Genomic DNA, 23,731 nt, shown 5'->3' with positions numbered 1-23,731 from the left:
AAGCTTGATGATGATTACCAGTCATTCGTTGTGGCCAAGCTGGCCACTATCTTTTAAAAATCCACACGGGAGTTAATTTGATACTCTAGTAGAATCTTGTGGTTCATATGCATAACACTCATGAATTTGTGACTGTGGGATACACCCAATGCACACACACAACCGTCCAAATAGTGGGACCCACCGTAGACATATCACAAACCACGGTTTGGATTATTTGAACTTAACCTCACCTCTTATATTTGTGATTATTTGTTTGTTGAATCTGGACCATTAACTATTTTTCAGTTAATGGTCACTCTGAAGCTCAACAATCGTAGGAGGGTTAAACAAGTGTATAAAACTGCAGAATGGGTATACTTTCTCGTTATTTTCTCTAGGATGTCATTCTTTTTTCTTTTTTCTTATATTTTTATTTTCTTCACATTTTTACTTTAGCTAGAGGCTCCTTGCCCGATGCAGTCCATTTGCTAGCTATGACAACAGTAAGTGTTTGCAAGGATTTGAGCCCAGAATACGGAGAGACTAGGATTCAGAGAATTGGCCTGGGGGTCGTGTGATTTTTAGGCTAGGCTCTATCCAAAGTCGGCTTTGTGATATTTGGACTGATGCTAGTTTGATTGCTTTCATTACACTACGAAACAACGGAATTTTACCGGCGGCCAAAACCGCTAGTAAAAGCCCCTAAAAACGCCGACATATCCTTTTACCGGCGCTAGACAAGCGCCGCTAGAAGGGTATGTCGGTAAAAGTTTTCCCAACACTAAGCCATTGTTACTGGTGCTTCTCAGAGCGCCACTAATAGTAGAGTCTGTTGCGGGGGTCTCTGGTATTTCTGACAGAAGCGCCGGTAAAAGGAAATAAAAGCGCCGTTAAAAGTGGCTTCCTAGACACTTTTAAATATGGAAAAGTGCCAACAAATATCTGTACAAGCAGCAGTAAAAGTCCTTGTACAGCTTTAAGGGGCCCCAGCATAGACGAGTAAATTTTTTTATATATATAATTCAATTAATACCTGTATTTTTTTAAAATATTTGAAACATAAAAAATGTTGCAATACAATTTAAACTAAATATTAAACAAAGTCTATATTACTTCATAATAAAAAATATATATAATATTTATTAAAATAAATTGAAAATAGTCTTAAATAAATTTTTTTTTTTTTTTTTTTAAATCCTCTATATGGTACTCCTAGTGCGAGTAGCGTCAAAAGGCTAAAGTGCTAGTTTATAGGCCTAAATTTAGGCACAATTGATTAAAATCCTGTGCACAAGGAAAAAAAAATCAAAGAGTAGATAGATAATATGCCAATGTATATCAAGGGACTTTAACAATGGCAAGTGAGCTCAGTTCACCAAGTGGCCCAATCGAGCACAATCACCATTTCGCTCAATGCAAATATAGCAAGTCCTAAATGCGCCCTATTGAATATGAGATCATTAAAAGTGTGTTACCTCAGCTTAATATCCTATCGACCAGATAGATAATATGTGAGATGCAATTTGAAGACAATTTGCTTCTCTCTATTTAGAAGAAATTTATAGCCTTTGATACAAATAAGGTGAAATAATTCCAAGTCTTTAATGAACATTTAACATCTAGGATTCCAACATTAGATGATTTTTTGTCAATATCCTAAGATTCAAAGACAGATGATGTTCCATGGCCATTGTTGTGACCTCAAATGCACCTCAGGTTAGAATGGACAAGTCTTGCAAGTGCAAAGCAAAAGAATATAATATTATCTGAAGGAGAAAACTGCAGTTTCTGTTTGCTGTATCATATTTTCTAAAAATGTGACAGTGACAAATGAACAATATGGCATATAGAAAAGGCACTTGCAGAATGCAGGTGAAATATAATGATAAGGTGGTGACTCTGATAATTTTAAGAGTATTGGATTTCCACTCAAACAACAAGACTTATGGCGCAGGCATAGTAAAGAATATGTGAAGCGGTACTTTTAGTGCCTCAGCTACATGCGTATGTCCTGAACAAGCATATATGAATGGGTCAGCAGATGAATTTCAGACTTAAATTGCGCATAAAAGAGAAATATTGACAATCTCCTGGTCTAAGAAAAAAATTATGTAAGATATAAATCCACATTAAAAATGCTTCAGATTTAAAGAAGCGATTTCGTCACATTTGAAGCACTTAAATTGAGAAACAAAACATTAGAATTAACAATTTGCTTGGTAGCAGGAGACAACAATACCTGTACTATTACAATGATTGTGGCCACAATTTGTTTCCACGCAAATGGGATTAGTTTCCACTTTTCTTTCTCTTTTTTTTTTTAATTTTTTTATTTTTCTTTAAATAATTTTATTTTATTGCCTGTTTACTATTTTATTTCTGCATACCGACTTGATTTGAATATCACCCAAGACATTCATGTACTAAGAACAAGCTGTCACTTCACTAACATGAATTTTGAGACTAATCCATGGACACATTTGGTTAAAACTTGTGTAAAACTCTGCTGTACTCAATTTTTATAAAATCGTGGCATGCATGTGAGGCTTCTTCTAAAAGACATCCATACATAGAAACTACCTTTGACAAATCCTGGAATGGTCTTTAATACCAGTGATTTGCATGAAATATGCAAGATGAAGCATTACGATCTTTGAGATGTTTCAGTTAAAAGGTTTCAAGTTACCTGTAGTTCCAGATGAGAAAAGGATATTCGTGAATGCTTCCACAGGTTGTTCTACTGCAGTATAATCCTTAGCCCTGCAATTTCTAATAACATCATGAAAGGCTTACTCCGTATGCAAAGCTATTTCAGTAACACCTAAAAATGAGTTGATCTCATTTTAGTTAACTGAAATTACGTATAAGAGATTTTGATATTCAATACACAATCACTGTTGACTGATAATCCAGATTACCTGGGTAATGATTGTATTCTTGTAGAATTACAGAAATGGCAATTGATATATCGAATTACTAAGCTCAAACATTTGCTAGATTATGATCAAACCACAGAAGAGTCAAGGCAAAGAAGCCTTAACGTCTGACCTGATTCAACAGTTAAGGTAAATGCCAAATTAGAAAAAGGTGGCAAAGAAAAATAATGATTCAGGATAAAATGGCATCATCCAAGCAAAATGCACTAATACATGCTTCAAAAAGATAACAGAAAGTAGAAATATGGGAAACTTTAGACACTCACTATATCTTCTTCTTTTTTTTTTTTTTATAGAAAGATTCAATTCCTAATGTCTTTAAGCAATTGTAATTGCAGGAAATGAATAACTGTGTCAAGGAACAAAATTGATTCGGTGATTTCACAATGTCCAAGAGTATTGTAATTAACTAGATCACCAGTGTCACCATTTGAATAAATCACTAGACTTCTAATTCTAAAAAGAATGAAAATCAAACACCCATTTGAAAATTTCATCAAGAAATTGAAAAGAAAAAAAAAAACAGCAAAATAGAACCCAAAACAGAGAATTCCCCAACCTTAGAATCTCATACCCTTTCAGCCTCCACCGCAGTCTCTAAATCAGAAGAAATATAGCAAGCAATAACCAATTCCTAATGTCTTTAAGCAGTTGTATTTGCAGGAAATGAATAACTGTGTCAAGGAAGAAAATTTAAAAGTAGGTTAACCATAACATCAATCCACAATCAATTTAACAATCTTGGTCTTCTAAACTAGAAGATCAAACATCAACCCTTAATTCTCAGACAATTCCAAAAAACATATATATACATATAAATTGAAAAAAAAAAAAAGTTCAGAAAAAGAAGTGGAAAAATACAAACTCAATCGAATTGTCTTTAAACATTTAGTGCTTTGGGTCTCCTAAAATCTTGAAATTAAGTTACATCACCTATTTTCTCTCTTCCCTTTCTTTTGGTTTTGATGCTACATAACCTATTTTGTTTCTTCCTTTTCTTAGTTTTGACATTGCATTTTTTGTTTTCTCTCTTCCTTCAACCAAAAGAACACCAAAACAAAAAACATAAGATCTACTAAACAAAGCTATAGACAGAAATTCTATTTGCAATCAAGTGACCAACACAAGCACCCCAATCATGGATGTATGGCATTTATTAAAGAACAACAAGGAAAAACATAAGAACAAGGGTGGCTAAAAGCTCAAGGAGCCTATCAAATAACAACACAACAAAATGAACCCATTACTCTGGTAAAGGCTACCTCAAAATCACCCACTGACTAAAAAATACAAATAGCTGAAGCTAGAATGGCTAACTTTATTAAAGAACAGCCAGCAAACCCCCAAAGATGAGCGGTGGTCCACAAACAATCTGGAGAGTTTATTAGTTGGACATCCCCTTTTGATTGTTCCTTATCCCATGCCCACCTGAGTTTCTGATCGGGCTGATTTTTGGTTGCATGGCCTAACATTGAAGGGTGCACCTGGTGGATGGAACCGATGTCATGCACTGATCACAATGGGCCCCACAGAGGTTGACTCTAAGGTAGTGTTGACACTACTGGATCATTCTCCATATAGGTATGTACATGTGTATATGATCATCACAACCACCACCACCACCACCACCATCATTACTGTGTCCTAGCTATTTGGGCTTGGCCACAGATGTTCATATAGGCACACATGCACATATTCCTATACATTCACTTCCTTCTATGTTTCCTTCACATTGAAGGCTTAGCATCTCTTGAAGCAAAGAGGAACTTCAAGGTCCCTCAAGTAATTCCGAATTACTTAACAATCAACGTATGAATCTTCTCCTAGCATCACAAACCATGGTTCTGATTTTTCTTCCATGGCTGAGGCTGTTGTTTGTACCATAAACTGCTTACAGGGATCTCTAACTGACTCAGGAAATAGCCAGGATGCCCTACCTTCAAGGATTCTGTGAGTAATGCTACTGAATAAATGTGAGATTTATATCAGTGAAGTAGGGTTGCATTTTAAATTATCTTTTTTATTGAATGTAATTACCTTCTTTGTATCAGGTGGAATATGATTTTGCTACTGAAGGCAATAAGCTTTTGGAGTTTCAGCATGATGGTAAGAGTTGAGTTTTCTATTCAGATCTACAAATTCAATCATTAATCAGTATCAACCTTCTTTTTTTTTGCATGTCAATCCAGTTGGTCGAAATGTCACAAGTGATGTTAAAGAAAATTTGAATTGTTTGGAATATGCTGGGATGCGGCGGCAAGCAAATGGTGATACAGTTAGGCCTTCTATGGAATTGGGCGAGAATCATTTACCTAATTCTTCATTGGAAGTCGTTGATGACAGAACAGTGAAAAGAAAGGTCATCATAAGGAGTCATTATTTCGAACCTAAGTTATTAGATAAGAATGACAATGACAATGACAATGAAAATGAAAAGCTTGTTGTAGAGGAGGAAGATGCAAGTTCTGTTCTTTGTGGCAATACAGTACCTAAAAGTGCTTTATTAGGGAATAACTACATGGGACGTTTTAGTAAGAAAAGAAAGTCAATTCCAGTCAAAATATTCAAAGTGTACGCCCCTTCTTCTTCTTTTTGTTGACTTTAAATTGTATTTTCTTTCTGTAGTTTTGCTAACTTCCACATGCAAATTTCACTTACCATTTATCCATGCAAGGAACTGCAAAAGCGATGGGTACATTGGCAAATTCAATGCATTCCATGGAAAGTATGTTTCAACATTAATATCTGAAACTTGCTAAGATTTCTTTTCTTGAAAGATAATATGCCATTATTATCTAAGTGCCTGTGTATCAAGTATCCCACGCTGTCTGAGTATCATGTAACTACAAGAGCCTGCTAACAAACAATACCACGTTTGGCAAGCCACTTTGCAATTCACCCAGATCAGGAAATAGAAGAGAACAAAATCCAGATCATCATAGCCGCAAACAACACTTGAATTTGAAATACTATGCCAACTCTAACATATAAATTGAAAACTATTAGAACAAAGACATTCATCAAACACTAGTTGTGCACACCTTAAACATTCACAACAATAAACCATAAAAGTGATTTTTTAGGAAAGCCCTAATCCTTTTCCTATTACAGAGTTTAGGAAATCCCTAATTCCAATATTGTATCCTCTAATAATCTACGGATTTATAGATCTAAAAATAAAAAACCTAAATATCTATTTGAGAGAAATGAGTACCTGGCCGAGGAAGAGATGGAGGGCAGGGGCTGCTGGCCGCACCAAATCTGGAGATGATGCAAGTGAGGAAGAGAGAGAGAGAGAGAGAGAGAGAGAGAGAGAGAGAGAGTGTGTGTGCGAGATAGGCAGATGGAGAGAGAGGCGCGAGATCTGGAGATGATGCAAGTGAGAGAGAGATGGAGAGAGAGGCGCGGGGTCCGGGAGCGAAATGAGTATGTAGGGTTTTTTTCTTCTTTTTTTTTTTTTTTACGGTAAAACATCTGTGGGCCCTGGGCCCTGTTTTACACAGCAGCGGTACAAGAGGCACCTAAAGTGCCGCGGCTGGTATTATTTGTTGTAGTGTTTCTTATAGTGAAAGTCATCAGTTAGAATCTTCCACTAGTCTACTTCTAGGGCCCTATCATTTTTACATTCCTGAGTACTCTACAATAGTTATTTGAGATCCTCATCTCTGTTCGTGTGTGAAACTATGCCTTTTCTTCTTGCTGAACTTTGTGGTTATGTTGTTTGATGCACACTAATAGAGTGCCACTGTGACATGGATGCTAAGTTTGTATTTATTAGATTTAACAAGAGTGGAATAGGGAAGATTTTTCGTGTATTAGATTTAACAGAATAAATGACTACCTTGAATCAGTTCCTCTTTTAGGTCTCCTCATCTTTTATTCTTATTTATGTGATAGATTTTTCTTAGATCTTAAAATGTTTTGCTTTTATATTTCATTGAAATGTCTTTGAAAGCTTAATGCACTTTTATATCTGATGTGATCTTGTCGTAATCTTTTTTCATTTCCATTTAGAGTTTAATGATAGATCATAATTTTCTTATGGTTCATAAGTTGTCTTATTGCTTGATGCATGTATTAATGTCAAAATCCTTTTCTGTAGCTTGTTAAACTTCCACATAACCCAAATGTCAGCTTGTTAAACTTCCACGTAACCCAAATGTTGATGACATATTGAAAAGGTAGGTCGAAGAAAGATGGCATGTAAGTCTCAGATGGCATAGATCCTTTCAAAAGTTGCATTGCACAGATATTAGTTCTATTAGCGAAATTGTTACTGCCATTTTAAGTTTGTTCTTTATTTAATTCTATTTGAAAGGTAACAAGAATCTATTAAGAAAGCAAAAGGACAGTGCAAGAAGAGGTGGTTGACTGTTTCCTTCTGAATAGCGGCAATAGTGGTAGAATAAACAAAATCACCATTTAGGAACGGTTAAGAACCGTTCCTAAAATTCTGTCTCTATCATTTGAAACGGTAGCCAAAACGGTTCTGAACCGTTCCTGTTTTTCTGTGACGCCTCATTTAGAAACGGTTTAAAACCATTCCTGAAGCATTAAGGAACGGTTTAAAACTGTTCTTAAATGACGATTTTGGTGTAGTGCCTTTACTCTTTTTTGATTAATTTAATAATGAATCAAGTTGCTTTTAAAGTTCTAAGAGAGCATCATTGGATCATGCACATGATGGAAAAATTGAATCTACCATACACATTATGATAAGCCTGATGTAGAGCAGGTCGTGGACAGTTTCATGGCCAAGATGGATTAGAAAAGGCCCGGTTGACGACAGAAGTGATCTGGACCGTCGGACCTTAAATCGGGCGTATTTTGCAATCCAGAATGAGTTATCAGACGTAAAATATATGATTTTGAGGTAGAACAAGCTACTTTAGCCACCCAACCCTGCTATGCTGGGTTATGCAAGCTAGATTTGTGAAACACCATTAGATCAACGGTCGTTTCCCTATTTTAATTTTGTTTTTACTATAAATAGTGAGTTTTAGTTTGATTACAACTCTTCATCCATTGGGATTAGAATAATTACGAGAACAACTTGGTGAAGCCAAATAGGACACTTACTAATTTTGGCTGAAAACCTTGCACACTAGTAGATATCATGACCATTTATAAATATGAAGTTTACTATTTATAGTAAGTTGTGAATTCTAGGAGTTTGCTGTAGTATGATTCTGAAATTTTTCTCATTGTTTGGTATCCCTATTTAAAGGGTTGTGAACTCATTTATTTCATTCATCAATCAAATTACGAATTTGATAGAATTTATTTTCTATTTTCCTTGCTTTTTTCCTCGTGGATTCGAGAAGTCTTTGTGAGGAGTAGAGAGAAGCTCCGTGGATTCGGAGTAGTTATCCTTAAGGAAGATGATGATTGACCTCATCACGTTCATCCCTACGTCAAAGCCCCATGATGGGATTTTCCTCCTCTGGTCAGAGGAGATGAGGTGCAGTTCGGATGCCACAAACACTGAAATCTCTGCGCTGCTCGACTAGTCTTGCAGCCTGCTCGACCGGTCGAGTGAACAGTGCTCGACTAGTCATGGGTCACTCGACTCAAAGTCCAGCGAGCTCTGTGAATAGTGCTCGACCAGTCGAGTAACAGTACTCGACCAGTCCTGGTTACGCAGATTTGAATCCGATTTTGTGTAAGATTCAGAATTTTGAGGCGGTTTTCGCAAGGGTGCGAAAGAGAGTTTCCCAAACTATAAATAGGAGGTTTCTAGGGTTTTCTAAGGCATTCAAGAGGTAAGGCAAGAGGGTTTTCTAAAGCTTTATAAGGGTTTGCTAAAGGGTTTAGGGCTATCAAAGGTGTGAGAGAGAGAGAGGAAGCTTGTGGAAGGGAAGCTATGCTCATGGCGGTGATTTACCATGTCTCAACGCTTCCACATCATCATAATCGGTGAAATCTCTCAGTTTTCTTTGTTTCTCTTATTATTTATCCATCTTGCGTGAGTGAAGAAGGTTGTAACGTTCTACTTCATAGTGGATTGTTGATCTAGATGAGGTCCCGTGGTTTTTACCTCTTTGAGGGTTTTCCACATAAAAATCTCTTGTGTGGTGTGGTTTGTGCTTTGATTTATTTCATTGCTTTGTTATCCCATAATTCTGGTTTGTTCTCAGAGGCTAGATCCTAAGGTTTTGTGCAAGGCCCCAATAAAGTGGTATCAAAGCTAAGTTCATTGAATGGGTAGGATCGGTTTTGAATTATGGAAGGTGGCTCATCAAGGATGATCAGCCTCAATGGTTCTAACTGGACCATATGGAAGGCTAAGATAGAGGACTTGCTTTATTGCAAGGACTTCTATTCTCCAATTTTAAGCATATCAGCAAAATCCAAGGATATGTCTGATGATGATTGAAAGATGATGGACCAGATGGCGGTGGGGTTTATTAGACAATGGTTGGACGATTTCATATTCCACCATGTGTCTACAGAGACCTCAGCCGCTAGCTTATGGCTGAAATTGGAAGGGCCGTATGAGAGGAAGACAACCGGTAATAAGATTTTTCTGATAAGGTGACTTGTGAATCTCAAGTTGAAAGATGGTGGTTCTATGGCCGAGCACATGAATGAGGTCAGCAATATGGTGAACCAACTCTCCTCTACAAAGATGGTCCTGAATAATGAATTACAGGCTTTACTATTGCTTAGTTCAATGCTTAACAGTTGGGAAACATTGGTGGTCTCACTAAGTAACTCCGCGCCAGACGGAAAGATATCCATGGAACAGTTAACTAGCTGTCTCTTTAATGAGGAGACAAGGAGGAAGTCTCAGGAGTCTACTCAGCAAGAGGCTCATGTGACACAGGAACGGGAGAGAGGAAAGAACATAAAGATGGCCACTATAAGCATGAATGTCGTAAAAATAAAAATGACATGAAAGGAAAAGGAAAGGAGAATGAAGATGAATTAGATTACACTGCGGTCGCTTCAAATGGTGACGTTATAGTTATTCTTTCAGCAGATCACGATATATGTCTCATAGCTACGAGTCAGGACATTGACTAGGTGATTAACTTGGGAGCTTCTTTTCATGTGACTCCATGCAGAGACTTCTTCACAAGCTACAAGTCTGGTGACTATGGGACCGTGAAGATGGAAAATTCTAGCATATCAAAGATCGTAGGGGTCGGTGATATTTATGTGAAGACTGATGTGGGCTGTACATTGGTTCTCAAGTATGTGAGGCATATCTCAGACCTTCGCCTCAACTTGAGGTCGACGGGAAGGCTGGATGATGATGGCTATGAAAGCCAGTTTGCTGGTGGGCGCTTGAAGCTCATCAAGGGTTCGTTGATCGCAGCTAGAGGAAAGAAGTATTACACCCTTTATAAGGTAAGTGTCAGTGTGTGCAAGAGTAGGTTGAACGCAGTGGAAGATTAAGCTATTAACATGCGGCACAGGCATCTAGGCCACATGAGTAAAAAAGGACTTCAGGTACTAGCGAGGAAGCGGCTCCTTCTAGACATGACAGGTATACCTCTCAAAACCTGTATTGATTGTTTATCAGGAAAACAGCATAGAGTTTCATTTATTAAATCTGCTTCTCATGTTAACAAAGTGCATGCATTAGATTTGGTTTATTCTGATGTTTGTGGTCCTATGAGGAGAAAAACCTTAGGTAAGGCATTGCATTTTGTTACTTTTATAGATGATGCATCTGGAGGGTTTGGGTTTATACTTTAAAATCCAAGGACGAGGTCTTTCGTGTGTTTACATTGTTTCATGCTATGGTCGAGAGAGAGACAGGTAGATCATTAAAGTACACCACACTAAGAATGGTGGTAAATACATTGGTGACTTTCATGAGTATTGTAAGTCTCTGGGTATACGGCATGAACAGACAGTTCTCAAGACCCCCTAGCATAATGGTTTGGCTGAGCAAATGAATCGTACCATTGTATAGAGAATCAGATGCATGTTATCCCATGCGAAATTACCTAAGACATTCTGGGGAGAAGCAATGCACACAATAATGTATCTGATAAACAGGTCTCCATTAACCCTGTTGAATGGAGAAGTGTCTGAGAAGGTGTAGACTAGACAGGATCTATCGTACAGTCATCTCAGGGTATTTGGAAGCAGGGCATCCATTCATGTACCAAAGGATGAGAGGTCTAAGCTCGATATGAAGATCAGGCAGTGTGTGTTCTTGGGGTATGGTGATGAATAGTTCGGTTACAGATTGTGGGATCCGACCGAGAAGAAGCTCGTTAGGAGTAGAGATATGGTTTTCTTTAAAGATTAGTATATACAAAACATTGGTAAGCTAAAGAAGAAATAGCCTAGTTCAGGTGAGCTAGAGAACATGGATTCGATTATTCCTCCCATGGTGCCTGATAATGGGAGAGTATAGTAAAGTGCAGAGGACGAGGGAGTTCCTTCAAAAGATGGACCAAGGGAGTAGCCCCCACTTTATTCACCTATTGAGCCACAGCTGAGGAGGTCATCTAGGGACAAACAGCCATCTAAGAGGTACTCGTCGCATGAGTATATTATGCTAATTGATAGGGGAGAACCAGAAGATTATTTTGAGGTCCTAACCGATGAGCATAAGGGGGAATGGTTGAAAGCTATGCAAGAGGAGATGAAATCCTTGCATAAAAACCACACCTATGATATGGTGAAGTAGATACCACAGTATCTAAGAGGCTCATCTAGGTTGAGCCTATGCTATAGTGACGGTAAACCTGTGTTAGAGGGCTACACAGATGCATATATGGCAGGCGACATAGACTCTAGGAAGTCTACATCGGGGTTCATGTTCACGTTTGCAGGGGGAGCGATTTCTTGGCAGAGCAAGCTACAAAAGGTCGTAGCATTGTCGACGACAGAGGCTAAGTACATTGCAGTCACAGGGGCATGTAAAGAGATATTTTGGATGAAGAGGTTCCTACAGGAACTTAGCTTGAACTAGGAGCAGCATGTGGTCTATTATGATAGTTAAAGTACTATACACTTGAGCAAGAATCCAAGTTAGCATTCCAAGTCGAAGCACATAAAGATTCGGTATCACTGGATCAGGGATACTTTGAAACAGAAGGTGTTACAGCTTGAGAAGGTCCACACGGATGATAATGGGTCAGACATGATGACCAAGGCTTTGCTCAAGGGCAAGTTTGAGGTTTGTAGAAACCCGGCTGGCTTGAAGAAGGTGAATTCCTCCTGAGTCGGAAAGGGAGAGATTTGATGGGTTTTTCCTCCTCAGGTCAGAGGAGATGAGGTGCGGTTCAGATGCCACAAATAGTGGAATCCCCGCACTGCTCGAACAGTTCTGTAGCCTGCTTGACTAGTCATGGATCACTCGACTCAAAGTCCAGTGAGCTCTATGAACAGTGCTCGACTAGTCGAGTGAACAGTGCTCGACCAGTCCTGCAGCCTGCACGACCAGTCCTGGTTACGCAGATTTGTGTCCGATTTTATGCGGGATTCAAAATTTTGAGGCGGCTTTCGCAAGAGTGCGAAAGAGAGTTTTCTAAACTATAAATAGGAGGTCCCTAGGGTTTTTTAAAGCATTCAAGAGGTAAGGCAAGAGGGTTTCCTAAAGCTTTGTAAGGGTTTGCTAAAGGGTTTAGAACTTTTAAAGGTGAGAGAGAGAGAGAGAGGAAGCTTATGTAATGGAGGCTATGCTCGTAGAGGTGATCTATCATATCTCAGCGCTTCCATGTCCTCGTAATCGGTGAAATCTCTTAGTTTTCTTTATTTCTCTTATTGTTTATCCACTCCTGCGTGAGTAAAGAAGGTTGTAACATTCTACTTCATAGTGGATTGTTGATCTGGAAGAGGTCCCGTGGTTTTTACCTCTTTGAAGGTTTTCCATGTAAAAATCTCATGTGGTGTGGTTTGTGCTTTGATTTATTTCATTGCTTTATTATCTCATAATTCTGGTTTGTTCCGGGAGGCTAGATCCTAAGGTTTTGTGCAAGGACCCCAACACCCCACATATCACAAACGTATATTAATTATTGTATTCGATCATGTACATTATCCTTTTAGCTATAAAGACCTCACCCATGGTATGAAATGCCAATTTTCATAGTACAACTAATACCTGTAATATGTTTGCGCCTTAATTTACAGTTTTTTATAGGCAAATGAAGGTATTCAAATAGTCATGACTATTGAATTACCTATAATCCCTTCATAATTCAGGAATTGGCAAGTCGTTTCCAGAAAAAGTCATTATTTCAGGCATAATTCACTAGCATATCAAAGCTTGTAAGTGATTTACAGGCATCCAAGCAACTCCTAATAAAAAAATTGGAAGAAAAAAGGCACACCATACGACTTATTTTTTATTATTTTATTTTTTTCATGAAGAAAAGGAAGTCAAATGTATAAAGCATCCCAACTTTTCTTTTCTTTTCTTTAAATTTTGAGAAATTTAGGACTGTGGACCCCACCTTTTATCCAACTATTTTTATGAAACACTACAAACTTTGTTTTGCAACTTAGACCTACATGTGGGGAGACCGAATTTCAGGATGAAAATACCCCTCCTTTTCACTGTTGTCCACTTTTCCTCTCCCTTTACACTGTTTTCTTTTCATCTCCCTTTCCATTGCTGATTTAACTGGCGTTGCTTTCACCCCCTTTCCTCACTCCATTTCCACGAGAAAGACTAAAAACAACTCATTTTGTGGGCCCCCTTATCAGCATTTTGTCTTCTTCTGAAAATGGTAAGTCTAGTGAAGAAATCAGCACCATAGGTATATTTTAAACTCAGTTAGGCCCACATTGAATGTATGTAGTATAGGAAATGGATTGGCTACTCCCCCTGACACCAGTCCCGTGGCTGGTGGTCGGTGCTCTGTGGGCCCCACCATGATGTATGTGTTTCATCCATTTGTAAAGATCATTTTAGGGCTTTATCCTAAAAATAAGAGGGATATAAATCTTAGATGTACCACACTACAGGGAAACAATAGTGATTAGATATCCATCATTTAAATCCTCCTGAGGCCCACTATATTGTTTATCTGAAATCCAATCTGTTTACTAGGTCATAAAGACCCAGATGAAGGCTAAAAACAAAGATCATCTTGATCCAATACTTTTATGGTCCCCAAAAAGTTTTTAATGGTTAATGTTCATTAAACACTGTTTCCTATAATGTGGTCCAATTGAGATCAGGATATACCTCATTTTTTGTATAATATCATAAAATGATCTATAAAAATAGATGAACGGCATGGATGAAACACATACATCATGATGGGGCCCACAGAGCACCAAACACCATCCATTGGCTGGTGGCAAGGGGAGTAGCCAATCCATTTTCTGTAGAATATCTATGCCGTCCATTGGTTTTTCCATCTAATTTAAGGGGTTGAGCCAAAAATTGAAGCATATCAAAATATCAAGTGGATCATACCACTAGAAATAGTGGGGATAATGATTTTCTAGTTTGCCCTGCTGATTTTAGAGTTTGCCCTGCTAATTTCATGTTTCCCCCGCTCAATTTCATGTTTGCCCCACTGATTTCATGTTTCCCCTACTCAATTTCATGTTTGCCTCGATGATTTTCTAGTTTGCCTACTCAATTTCATGTTTGCCCCGCTGATTTTTTAGTTTGCCCCTCTGAATTCATAGTCCCCCCCCCCCCCCCCCCTCCCCTCCCGCTGAATTTTCTTTTTCCCCCGCTGAATTTCATGTTTGCCCCCTTCAATGTCTAGGTTCCTTCCCTCGATGTCTAGGTTCCCTCCCACATATGGAGTTTTGGTGCATACATAATCCGATGAACATGATGTATTACAAATAAAACATCATTGTGGGGCATAACAGGCATAATCGAATCCCATGGTACTAAGTAACTCAAATGGGCCCACATTGAATGTATGTAGTATATCCACGGTATTCATCCGTTCTTCCATCTAATTTTAGTGGTTTAGCCCCAAACTGAAGCATATCAAAAGATCAAGTGGATCATACCACAAGAAGTATGGGCATAATGATTTCCAACGTTGAAATCATAGTGGGCCCAACAGTGATGTTAGTTTGTTATCAAACCTATTCATAAGATCATATAGGCATGGATTAATAGAAAACACAATTATAAGCTTGATCCAAAACTTCTGTGGCCCCTAAGAAATGATCAACATGAGAAGTTCAATTCAAAATTTTCATGTGGTGTGGTCCATTTGAACATTGGATACATTTAGTTTTTTGGTTCAATCCATGAAATTATCTGTTAAGTTTGCACCACTGATTTTCTAGTTTGCCCCGCTGAATTTCAGGTTTCCCCCGCTCAATTTCATATTTGCCTCGCTGATTTCCTAATTTACCCCACTGATTTTGTAGTTTGCCCCGCTCAAATTCAAGTTTTTCCCGCTGAATTTCTTATTTGGCCCGCTCAAATTCTAGTTTGGCTTGCTGAATTTCAAGTTTGCCCCGCTCAAATTCAAGTTTCTCTCGCTGAAATTCAAGTTTGCCCCGCTGAATTTCTAGTTTCTCCTGCTGAATTTCTAGTTTGCCCCGCTCAATTTAATGTTTCCCCCACTGAATTTCTAGTTTGCCCTGCTCAATTTCATGTTTCCCCCGCTGATTTTCTAGGTTACCCCGCTGATTTTTTAGTTTGCCTCGCTAAATTCATAGTTTGCCCCGCTGAATTTCATGTTTCCCCTACTGAATTTCATGTTTGCCCCACTCATTTTTTAGTTTTTTCGGCTGAATTTTCTATTTCCCCCGCTGAATTTCATGTTTCCCCTGTTTAATATCTAGGTTCCCTCCCACATATAGGGCTTTACTGTATACATAATCCGATGAACATAATGTATTACAAATAAAACATCATTGTGGGGCGTAGCAAGCGTAATCGGATTGTGTACTGAGTTAGTCAGTACGCTCCCATTGTACTAAGTAAACTCAAATGGGCCCACATTGAATGTATGTAGTATAACCACAGCGTCCATCCGTTCTTCCATCTAATTCTAGTGGTTTAGCCCCAAACTGAAGCATATCAAAAGATTAAGTGGATCATACCACGGGAAACAGTGGGCATAATGATTTCCACTGTTGAAACCATAGTGGGCCCAACAGTGATGTTTGATTGTTATCAAACCAATTCATAAGATCATATAGACATGGATTAATAGAAAACATAATTATAAGCTTGATCCAAAACTTCTGTGGCCCCTAAGAAATGACCAATATGAGAAGTTCAATTCAAAATTTTCATGTGGTGTGGTCCATTGGAACATTGGATATGTTTAGTTTTTTGGGCTCAATCCATAAAATTGTCCTTTTTGTTTGCACCGCTGATTTTCTAGTTTGCCCTGCTGAATTTCATGTTTCCCCCACTTAATTTCATGTTTGCCTCACTGATTTCTTAGTTTGCCCTGCTGATTTTGTAGTTTGCCCCTCTCAAATTCAAGTTTCCCCCACTGAAGTTCTAGTTTGCCCCGCTCAAAATTAAGTTTGGCCTGCTGAATTTCAAGTTTGCCCTACTCAAATTCAAGTTTCCCTTGCTGAAATTCAAGTTTGCCCCGCTGAATTTCTAGTTTGCCCCGCTCAAATTCAAGTTTCCCCCGCTGAATTTCATGTTTGCCTCGCTGAATTTCATGTTTGTCCCAATGAATTTTTAGTTCGCCCCGCTCAATTTCATGTTTGCCCCGTTGAATTTCATGTTTGTGCCCCTTAATTTTGCAGTTTGCCCTGCAAAATTTTTAGTTTGCCTTGGTGTTTTTCTAGTGTCCCCCACTGAATATCTAGTTTGCCCTGCTCAATTTCATGTTTGCCTCGCTTATTTTGATAGTTTGTATTGCACAATTTCTGGTATTTCCTTGCTCAATTTCTATCTCTATTTCATATGAACCCTGCTCAAATTCATGAAATTCTACATCGTTTTCAATTATTTATTATGTTATGAATTTTATGTTTGATATGTTTTTCATTTTCATCTTTGCAAGTGATGAATATTCTGCAGTAATCTCCAACCCAACCTCTAGGTGTACACTGAAATGGTGGTTTGAGAAGGTGAAGGGTGGATTGGAAAAGCACGATAGTCAGCTAAATTTGTTTAGCCAATCCCTTTTTTCATTTCTATTATATGTTACATCCTTTAGATTTGTAGGGGCTTTATTTCACCTTCTTTTTCAACGATATAGAGGTGATCTAGTATTTGAGATCATGGGGAGACGGGTGCAGTTTACCGAGATGGACTTCGCCCTCATTATGGGCCTTAAGACTGGAAATCTTACTGTACCGAAAAATTGTTGCACTACGAGTACATTAAGAGATAAATACTTCAAGCAATATCCAGTATTAAAGGACCTAATAGACGTGTTTGATAGATTAGTTGACAGCAATAAGCATAAGGATGTCATGAAGGTTGCCCTACTCCTGGTTGTAGAGTTCTTTCTAAGGGAAACCGATCCAAAAACCATGTGCAACATGGATTATATTCACCTGGTGGACTCGCTAGATGATTTTTATGACTATCCTTGGAGTAGTTTGGGTTACTATACAATGTCGCAAGGAATAAAATCTGGTGTTGCCTCATCAAGTGTCCTTCGGTACACTGTATGTGGTTGCCTCCTTCCTCTACAAGTAAGAACACCTTTTATTTTTTATATATTTATCCTCTATATTCAATTATGGATTTTTAACCCAGTGCAATTTCATTCTAATAGGTATGGGCAGTAGAGATACTACCGGCCCTACAAGAGTGTGTTGTTTCGTATGTTCCCCGTCAAATTCCAAGCTCCATTCAATATCGAGGCTGGAAGGGTTGGAGGTACAACAAAATACATGCTATATATTCTCAAAAATAAAGCTGTAAGTTAATATATTTCTTCGGCATTTACTTTGGTTACTTCTAATAGGTATACGCTTTTATATTTAACAATACACTTTGTTCGTTTGCAGACATCAGTAATAATGAAATTAAAACCGACCCTATGAGAATGGGAAACGGATGCGGTTCGCTCGGTCCGTGAAAGTTTCCAGGTAAGATGTTATGGAAAAATGAACTATATTTTTTCTGTTTTTGTAATGGTATCATTCCTCTTACATATCCATCGTTACATTTTGTATCTCACTGAGACCCAGGAAGATGAGGAAGAGGGTAATGAGAATGATCATGAGAAAGAAGATGAATCAAACGAAGAGGGCAAAAATGTTGAGAAAGGTGAGGAGGGAGAGGGACCGAGGCGGGTATTATTCTTATGGAAGAATTCCGTGTTGAGAAGGAAGAGTTGAAGAAGGACAGAGAGGAATTGAAGAAGAAGAGGGAAGAATTGAGGAAAGAGAAGGAAGAGTTGAGAGGGAAAGAAGCGAGGGTTGATGAGAGGGAGGCGTTACTAAAAGAGAAAGAAGCATTGAAAAGGGAGAAGGATTTGTTTTTTGAAGAAAAGGAAAAGTTAGTGAAGGAGAGAGAGGAGTTTAATAAGGAGAAGGAATATTTTATGATGGAGGAGGAGGGTGATGAGTTGAAGAGAGGGGAAGAAAATGATATTAAAGAGAAAGAACGCTTCATGTATGGGGAATTCGATGTGCACTCATTTGGTATCACCAAGGGTAATGCATTGGATGCATCCACTTCTCATCCCGTCTATTAGAGGAGACCCAAAAGGGTACTGAAGCCATCAATTTATAAGGTTTCTCTGTACTTGTCTCTGTCTGCATTTGATACAACCCCTGGTTTGGTTCACGAACCCAAGGCTGTAACAACTTTTGCCACTGCTCCGATACCATTTCCTCTACAGATGAATCCATTCAGGATACTATCCGCGCAGCAATTGAAAGATGTAGAGGACTAGTATGAAGTGAATAAGGCCATGGTAGCAGGGTTATGGTTTGGTACGATATGGGTGAAGGATGCGTGGGTTGATAGCGTGGTAGGCATTACTAATTTATTCTCTATATGCATTGATTGACATGTAATTATTTATTATATTAATATATGGCTAAATTGTACTATCCTATTGATTAGGCTATTGACAAATACATCGATTTCCTTGAGAAGAGGCGAACCGACCTGGCAATAGCGTATCCTCAGGATTGCAAGTTTTGTTTAACCGTTTTTTTTTTGTGACTGTTTATTTCAAAAAATTGCTAAGTTATTCGGACTTGGAACCTATTCATTCTAAGTTCAAAGTAGATATGTGATGTGATCCTCAGGTATTCCCAAGTTATGATCTTATACCAACTTCTGTCATGCCCCAAACTCGGAAAACAAGCTTACAAAATTTTTGATCACCAAATCTGGGGCCGACAATCTCGTAGTGCCCCATTCTCTGATCCTGGCACTCACATGCCTGATTCCGATCCTGGGATCTTACAAGGAGGATTTTTCAGTATGAATTTTTTTTGTAATGGAGCATAAACACAAGCATAACCAGGACACAAAACAATATCACCACATATCCACAATATCAAAAACTTTAAGTACAATGCAGAAAAGGACATACAGGGTGATCAAAAACTCCAAAATAATCTGATATGCGCTCCTGCCTAAGTGCTGTTGTGATCCAATGCCACTTGCGCGCAACGGTCATGCACAAGCTTATAAAAGCTTAGAGGGTGGTGTAAGTGTGAGCGCAAGGCAAGCACCAAGTATACAATATCAGAATAATGCGAAAATATGCAGTAAGTCTGTAAATGCTATCAGCTGTACTAAAGTTATGTGATGCAAGGCATGAATGCTATCGACCATACCAAGGCCATGCGATGCGAGGCCTATATAGCCAAATGTCATATGCGAGATGCAAAGCAAGCATGCCAATACTCATCAAGTACACATATCAGTATAGTTCCTCTTTGGGATATCATCGGGGTCTAGTACACTCCACACTGACTGCCGCCTCCCTAGCCGCATAACCCAACGAGCGGAATAAACCTCACTATCTGCCTGACCAGTAGTCTGCCAATACCTACCCGGCTCGTCGATAGCTTACTCATTTGCGAGCTAGTCAAACTCAACCAGCTTATAGCCCCCTCACTCGGGCAGATAAGGCCACACCCCTTCCAACCGACCACGACACAGTGGGAGACGCGTCCTACTGGTATTCGGCACTCGGGCGCTCGTGTATCCACATGGTGTAGATGTTGGAGCAGCTCCTGGTACAAAAAAGGTTCTAGGATTTTCACCCAAGGACATCCTAAGTGCCCACAATGCTAGAACCAAGTATTTTCGGTATCCGATACGGCCATCCATGATATACCTGTGGAGTCATGACCCTGATGTTACTAAGGCCTACAATAATCAAGTCACACATATGCGAGATGCATGAGTCACACCGTGCAGTCATGCAGCAATCCTGCGTGTACAGCGCGATAATGTGGGGCACTCTATCTCATAAGGAGTCCTGTAAATGGTCTGCCCAATAGCATATGTTATGATCAGTCACTACTCACAACAAGCATACATATGATGCGTATGGGCGTGAATCATGGAGTTATACTAAGCATGTTATATGGTGGTGAACTATTCTCACAACGAAGATGGGCCTAGATGGCCTACACATAACAAGTATCGGCCTATCAATGGGCCCTAGGGAGAGTCATAATGCGGACATTTGACCAACATTATCCTTATAATGTGGACGTCAAACCATCATTGCTCCCAAGGCATAGCATGCCCTAAACATCAACATATAAACCACGGTGGAATCACATTACAATGAGCCTTATGTACATCCCATTGGGCCTCGACCCATGGACCTCCAATACATCAAATGGGCCTCATAACATGGGTCTCATATATATCAAGGTGGGCCTCAACAACGGGCCACAAATACATCCAGATGGGCCTAACCACATGGGCTTCATATATATATTAAGGTGGGCCTCAACGGAAGGCCACAAATACATCAAGATGGGCCTAATCACATGGCCTCATAAATTCTCAAAATGAATCATAGATCATTTGGACCATACCACAAATAGCATTTGAGATAATAATTTTCACGGTTAACTAAATCACAGGGCCCACTCTAGAGTTTATTTTTCTAACCAATCTAATCATAAGGTCATAAAGACCTGGATTAAGAGGAAAAACAAATATCATACTGATCCAAACTTTTAAGCACAGGGGTTAAATGGTGGATGCTCAAACCCACTATCTCCTGTAATGTGGTCCACCTGATCTAAATCTGCCTCATTTTGACTCAAGCCTTAAGGCAAGTTTAACAACTGGAGGGACGATTTAGACGTAACACATACATCAATGGTGGGGTCCACTAGCCGTCCAGCAACCCAGCAAAATGGTTGGACAGCATGATAAAACATGTACATTTTGGTGGGTTCCATTGTCCACCTGGACGATGTGAATAAAACACATACATCATTGTGGGTTCCACATGGGGCCCACCATAATGTTTATCTAACATCCAATCTGTTGGTAGGGTCACACAGACCCGTATGAAGAGTAAAAACAAATTTCATATGATCCAAAACTTCTATACACACGAAAGGGTTTCAATGGTAGACGTTCATCCACACTGTTTCCTGCCCTGTGGGCCAGCTGAGTTCCAGATGGGGTTGATTTTAGGGTTGGCCCACAGCTAGAAGGGGGCCCACCCAATGCAAGGTGTGGATGTCCCTACCCTATCCGCCTGACGCAGCAGCATTCTGCTGCTACTGACACAGTAGCAGACGCTGCCTAATTTTATTTTATTTTTTGAAATCGTGTTTTCTCAAAGTTTTTCGTACGTGGGGCCTGCATCAGGTGGATCCACTTCATCCATTGCATTCTATGGCTCAAGACCGACCAAGCAAGCCCAATATACGGTATGTTTTGGCTCAAGGTGGGTCCTACTCGATTTATAAAGGTAAAAATCAATATTTTCTATGTTATGGCCCGCTAGAAAATTGGATTGGGTTCATTTTCTGGCTCAACGCCTAAAATAATCTGAAAAATAGGAACAACGGCATGGATTACATTCATGCATCGAGGTGGGGCCTGCATGGGCAATCCACTCAAAAGCTTATTAAACCAAGTTAATATTTTTGTTTATTTCACGTCCAGCTTGGACGCTGGATGGTTTGGGCATTCCAAGAATGGAAGGTGGGCCACCAAATGATGGATGGTGTGGAGACAACACATATATAAAGTTTGCCCCACCTACAAATGGCTTGGATTAAATACATACTTCATGGTGGGGTTCATCCGGGTGGGCCACATTGCCATATCATCACATACAAATAAAAAAAGGAAAGAGAGGGAGAGAGCGAGAGAGAGAGAGAGAAGAGGGACACGTGTGATGGAGGGACCCCGACACTATGGGCCCTCCCTTGCATTCAATCATACATCAAGCGGGTCCCGTTACACGTGGGCCCACCAAATCAAAGATCAAGTGGAAGGTCTAGATGACCTCTATCCATGCAAAGAAAATAAACATCATGATGGGGTCCATGGAGAATGGCCCCATCATGGAATGATCATGAGAATCAAGGTGGGTCATCGGCCACACCTAGGGTCCAAAGTGAGATCCATACCATCAATCGGTAGGCCTCACTTAGTCCATCATCAAAACATGAAAAATCTAGCCCATAAAGTACCCACCATTTGATCTTCTTAGTCCGATAGAAAGCCGGTCTCCTTGTGTCTCAATTTGATGGTGGAAGATGAGAAATGAATGGCTAGGATGAAGGTTTTTGGGAGAGGAAGTGGGCTACACAACTCACTTTTTTCTCTCTTGGAATGCATGGACGTGCACTTCTTTGGTGCTTAGAAAAATGTGTTTTGAGAAATGAGAGAGAGAAAGTTGTAAAGAGAGAGAGTGATGGGTGATGGATGTGAGGTGAGTGATGGGTGAGGTGATGTTGTACTTGACATGTATGGGTGTGTAAGAGAGGATGAGAAAGAGTTGACTTGGTGGTTGCTTGACTTGGGGAGAAAGAAAGCATTGACTGATTAATCGTTTTGAGTGATTAATTGATGGAACATTTTGTAGGGATTCTCTTAAGATTGTAAACGCGGGGTGTTTTCTTCGAAATAAACGTCGGGCCACATCTCCCTGCTAAGGTATCGGATCGGTATGCAAGACACGGTGTTAGAACCGCAGCGACAATGCGGTCACAATGGTACAAGTCTTAGATTAAGCCAACTCAAATCTATAGGGTACGACTTAAGGTCATGCACAAACATTGATAATAAGTCGTAGGTTACTGAAATTCGTCGGGAAGGATCGTAGGAGTCGATGCAACAGTACGGATTAAGATATGGGTCTTATAACTCTCCCCACCTAATAAAAATTTCATCCTCAAAATTATACTACCATCGCATTAATCATAACTCATAATGGAATTGGAAACATAACATCATATATAATCAAAACATAACATATCATCACAATTAAATACCTAAGAGATGGGGATAACGCCCACGAATCTCAAACTCTAAATCCTAAGAAGCATCATTCATGAGCAATCTAGCAAGACGGTGTAGGGGCCAAGTCATACGAATCGTCGACGACTGCTCCTGATGACTGAGGGTCCTGCTGGGCAGCATAAAATCTGCCCTGGGTGTGCTGGGGAGGTGCAAGTTCCCTCTGAGGTCTCTACTACTGCGGGGGAGGTCCCGGAGGCTGGTAGTGGGGTCGCTGCTGCTGCTGTGGGGGCTGTCACGGAGGCTGATACGGTGCCCTCGGCTACTGCTGCTGTGGATGGGGACACTCGTACACGGGATGTCCTGTCCTATCTCATCCAAAGCAGGTACCTGTGAACGGTCCTGAAGGTGGTGCTGGGGGTGCCACTAGTGCTCGAAATGATAAGTGAGTCGTGTGCCACTGTGTGAACGACAATGCTGGTGGGAACTAGAGGGCGCCTTCCTCTTTTAATCTCCCCTCTGGTCA

At 39.6% G+C, this 23,731-nt stretch overlaps 1 long non-coding RNA gene across 2 annotated transcripts; it reads right to left on the bottom strand.

The window, feature by feature from the left end:
• Positions 1 to 2,349: 2,349 nt before the first annotated feature.
• LOC131247389 (uncharacterized) lies at positions 2,350 to 3,993 on the bottom strand. 2 transcript variants are annotated; one of them, XR_009171695.1, is made up of 3 exons: positions 3,478 to 3,993; positions 2,901 to 3,030; positions 2,350 to 2,751 (listed from the first exon to the last, which is right to left on the bottom strand). It is a non-coding gene; the product is annotated as an uncharacterized LOC131247389 (long non-coding RNA). The 2 variants fall into 2 exon arrangements; XR_009171694.1 differs by having other exon boundaries at positions 2,350 to 2,742.
• Positions 3,994 to 23,731: the final 19,738 nt, after the last annotated feature.

Source organism: Magnolia sinica, chromosome 5 (assembly GCF_029962835.1).
Source record: "Magnolia sinica isolate HGM2019 chromosome 5, MsV1, whole genome shotgun sequence".
Lineage (NCBI taxonomy): Eukaryota > Viridiplantae > Streptophyta > Magnoliopsida > Magnoliales > Magnoliaceae > Magnolia > Magnolia sinica.
This window is presented reverse-complemented; position numbering and strand designations above follow the sequence as displayed.